A 4,948-nucleotide genomic window follows, 5' to 3' on the forward strand; every position below is an offset into this window, starting at 1 on the left:
CCTCTCTGCCTCTGCTACTCACAGGAGCCTTGGCTTTGCCCCGTTGTGAGGTCTGACTCGCAGCTCTTGTACTTGAAGCCCTGACCTGCTCCCCTACCTGGACCCGGTTTCTGTGTGTGCTGTCTGGGCCCGGCCCTGCGACACGCACCATGATGTGCACTAGCAGGCCCAACAGCCCTCGTCTCTAGACTGGCTGCGTCCCTGTGCCACCAACTAGCCTTCCCCATCACTTGGGCTGGGTGTCCTGATGTCACCTGCTCTCCTGGGCCACCATCTGGGGTTTGCTCACTGGGCTCTGGCTGTCAGGTGCTGCCTAGAGAGCTGCAGTCCTTCCACGGAGTGCCTGAGGCCCAGCTCCTGCTCAGCAGGTAAAGCTTGCCCTTCCCTTGTCCTGCCTCGGCTCACCCTGCCCTGCCCTGTCTGGACAGCACCCGGGTATGACCATTCCCCTTGGATCCCTCTTCAACCAGACAAAAGCAATGTGTTATCTCCTCGGTGTGTATATGTCAAATAAATGTGTATATGGTGTATGTATATTATGTATAGGTTTAAATATGAATCCGTGTGTGTGTATGTATGTATGCACACACGTATGCACAGAAATTAAATTCTAACACACGAGGGCCAGCAGGTGGCATAGTGGTTAAAGGGGCTGGACTCCCACATGGCTGACCACAGTTTGAGTCCTGGACCTGGAGGCTTGCTTTCTAACTCTCTCTCTCTCTCTCTCTCTGATCAAATTGGAAAATAATAATAATAAATAAGGTTAAATAAAATTCTCAAAAAAATTTATAACATGCACATTTGAATAGAGCCCTAGCATCCTGGAAAAAATATATAAAGCACACATATTCAGGAATGAAAGACTCATATCTGCTTTTACTTAATACTCTAAGCACTGATTCTGGCCAGGAATTCCTTCAGGGCTGGGGGTCCAGAGATCCCAGCGTCTGGAGCTCAGTGTGATACCTTGGAGTGGCCGGCCCAGGGAAGGCAGGGTGCCTTCGGGTTGGGAGAAGGAGGGAGAGAAAGCCCTGGACACGGTGCTGTCACTAGCAGGCATGCTGCAGCTACCCCTGTGGCCTGCGCAGTTACTGGGGTATGCCAAGGTGTGGGCGACGTCCTCAGTGGGACTAGATGTAGCATCTTACCTGCCAGATGTGGTGGGGCACCATCCCTGTGCCCGGTTCACGGTGCCAGAGGTCAAGGGCAGTCGCATTCTCCCTCGACGTTGCTAGGAGGCACTGCTATGGTCGGGGAGCCTCGAAGGCAGGGAGGACTGCGTGGCCTAAGCCACACTGCAGGCTCCTGGTCTCCCGGAGCTGGAGCCTGGTGACAAGGCAGGTGTATACTCCTGCCTTTGCTACTTTGGGTCAGGACGGGACCTTCAGGCTGTCGGTACTTTGTTCTCTGACAGTTTGCCTTCACACATTTCTTTCTACCAACCAAGGCAGGTGTGGGGAGTGTTTGGCTTTTCTTTGTTTTTGTTTTTTGAGAGGTTTTTCGCTATAGGGCGCGTGCGCTCGCCAGACAGACAGAGAGACAGAGAGACAGAAAGCGAGAAATCACCCCCCAGGGGGGATGGCCACGCCGCAATCCCTTCTCCTCCATTCTCCTCTCAGGATCTTGGGCACGCACGCACACGCACCCGGCGTGAGTTTTAAGCCACCGGGTCCGGAACGCGAACCGTGGTCGACTACGTGGGAGTCCAGCAACATAGCCATTACGCCAAGTGCTGGTCCCAGGAGTGTTTGACTTTTCAGTATTTTTGAGAATTAATGATAAAGCTGTTATCTCAGTGAAATTAGAGTCTAACAAATTCTGTCCAGGGTAACGACAGAACCGTCCCTGACTTGAGATTCTAAGAACTTATTTTTGACCAGTAATGCTTCAGGTCCCAATTGCTCTTTAAAACAATCCCCTCGGGACCAGCAGTTGGTGTAATGGCTATGTCCCATGTAGTTGACCATGGTTCGAGTTTAACCCGGTGGCTTAAACTCACGCCGGGTGCGTGTGCCTGCGTACCCAAGAGGTGAAGGGAGGAGAAGGACTTGCAGTGTGGCCATCCCCCTGGGAGTGTTCTCTCACTTTCTGTCTCTCTCTCACTCTGTCTTTCTGGCGAGCGCATGTGCCCTATAGCGAAAAAAATCTCTCCAGAAAAAAAGGAATAAAACAATCCCCTCCATCCCTTCGTGGGGATACCTAAGCCTGCTTTATCCCGTCACCAGTACCTGTCAGTGTTTCTTTCAGAATGCCTAGTATTTTCCACCTCGCTTGCCCGCACCGTGAAGCCCGTCTCCCTCTCCCCCTCCGTGCACTAGCTCCCGTCGCTGCTGATCTCACCCAGGTGTTCTATGTCCCCCTTAATGAAGCCCCACTCCCATTACACCTGGGAGCCCTGGCGCATGGCGATGCTCTGGGAGACGGGGCTCCCTAAGCCCTTAAGATCGGGCCACCTTCCTTCTCGGTTTGATGCCATTCCTCTGTCTGTCAAGTCCAAGTACCTCCTCTTCCAGGAAGCCATCTCTGTTCCATCCTAAACACTTAGACTTTTCTCCCTGTAGTCATAGCATCGATCTTTTGCATAGCTTCGCTGTTCGTACTCTCTCTTTCAAACGAGGTGTCATGCCTTTATTCACTTACACATGGATAGGGCTTTCCTAGCCTCCCAGCCTGGGGAAGGACAGTTTAGGAAATATCAGAATAAAACCTGCATCAAAAACAAAGCGGTTCGTGTCCTGGACCCGGTGGCTTAAAACTCACGCCGGGTGCATGTGCATGCGTGCCCAAGATCCCGAGAGGAGAATGGAGGAGAAGGGATTGCGGCGTGACCATCCCCCCTGGGGGGTGATTTCTCGCTTTCTGTCTCTCTGTCTCTCTCTGTCTGTCTGGCGAGCGCACGCGCCCTACAGTGAAAATCTCTCCCAAAAAAAAAAAAAAAAGCAGGCCTGGGCTGGCTGCCGCGCAGTCACTGACCCCTTGTCTGCTGGTCTGTCGTGTGCAAGGTCTGACCAGGCGTGTCACAGACCCTGAGGCATCGCTGTGCTGCGCCCCCACTCCCTGTGGTCATTCGCCGCCGCTGCCCGTTCCCACTATGGCTGCTGCAGTCTGGGTGCTGAGCACCGGGCTGTCAGGGTCCCCAGCTGCAAGGGGGCACCATTGCTGTGCCGCCCGGTGTGAGGGAGGCTCGCGGTTATGCGTCGTCGTAACTGCACCAGTTACTGCCCGGGCCCCAGGCAGGGAGCCAAATCCCTGGCCACAGAGAGACTACCGGGATGGGGAGAGTGCCCCAATGGGACACGTCACATGCCGTCCCTTCTCTGTTCCTCATCCCATCAGAGTTTGGGGCACATACACATACATGCGTGTTTTTCAAGCTGCTGGGGCCGGGACTCAGACTCCTTAATCAGGAGGCTGTGGCCAGCCAGAACCAGCTTTGTATATTTTCCAGGACACATGGCAACATATACTTAAGCATTTAAATTCCGTTTTACAAAGTATGTATGCCTATAGATAAACTGAGAGGAGCTGGAACCAGGCGTGGCAGCGCCTGAGAGGCAGCCTGAAGGACGGCGTTCCCTCCCGCAGGCTTAGCTCCTGGGTGGGCAGTATCGCTCTCTCCCCAGGTTTGATCACTCAGCTCCTCCATCAAGGAGAGGGGCAACACAGGCACCCCCCAGGCATGGGCTCCCACATCACGGTCCATCCCCAGCCCCAGCCAGCCTGGTCGTGGGCATGTGCCCAGCGTGTTCAGGGACGTCCCGGGACAAGAACCTTTCCCACACGGCCCCAGTGTGTTACCACCGCACCACACCCAGCCCCGTGTCACTTTCAGACCCGGGGAAATAAATATTAGCTAGAAAAACTGGTTGATGGATTACAAAGATGTGGGAGAACAAAGTGGCAAGTTGCATAGTTGTCAGAATGAAATCAATTAGAATGTAATGTAAGAAGTGTAATTGAAGTTTCATTTATTTGATGTGAATTTATTTTTGAGAGGCTTTTTGCTATAGGGCGCATGCGCTCGCCAGAAAGAGAGAGACAGAGAGACAGAAAGCGAGAAATCACCCCCCCGGGGGGATGGCCACGTTGCAATCCCTTCTCCTCCATTCTCCTCTCGGGATCTTGGGCACGCATGCGCACGTGCCTAGCATGAGTTTAAGCCACTGGGTCTGGACCTTGAATCATGGTCGACTACATGGGGGTCCAGCAACGTAGCCATTATGCCATCTGCTGGTTCCTTGATGTGAATTTTTTAACAACAAAAGTTATTCTGTTGTTATACTTGTAATAATGCAGCATACGAATCAGATTTTAACTATAATACCATATTTCATTAAAACAGACACCAGGCCACCAGTGGCATGATGGTTAGGGCAGCTGGATGCCATGTGGCCAGCTGTGCAGCTCAAATTCTAGAACTGGTGGCTTGATAACCCCACCAGGCGTGCATGTGTGTGCCTAAGCCCCTGAAAGGAGGGGACGATCGAGGGGAGGGATTGTAGCGTGACCATCCCCCATCGGAGGTGCGCTGTCTCTCTCTCTCTCTCTGGTGAGCTTATGTACCCTCTGGCAAATGAAAAAAATAAACAGAGGGCGCTGAGGCCCAGCCACAGTGGTGCAGGCAGCAGAACACCGCTAAGTGAGACAGGGGCCACAAGGGAGGCCGAGGTTCAGGTCCTGGACCAACCTTCACAGGCCAGGTGCAGTAGCCACAGCGCGAACCCTGGCCGGCTGGGAGACTGGGGCAGGAGGATCACGGCACGCAAAACCTTGTCAAAAGTATCTGTCCTCGCAGGCCGGAACGTGAAGTGGCACTAACCAGTCCCTGTCGGCTCATCCAGGCAGGGAGGGTCTGGCTCATGTCGCCGGGACTCCCTGATCATACCATGATGCAGGAGGTTGAGGTTTTGGACGTAATCGAGGCCGTACGTGTTTGATACCATAA

The sequence above is a fragment of the Tupaia chinensis genome, unplaced genomic scaffold (genome assembly GCF_000334495.1).
Source record: "Tupaia chinensis unplaced genomic scaffold, TupChi_1.0 Scaffold143923_1, whole genome shotgun sequence".
Taxonomy (NCBI): domain Eukaryota; kingdom Metazoa; phylum Chordata; class Mammalia; order Scandentia; family Tupaiidae; genus Tupaia; species Tupaia belangeri.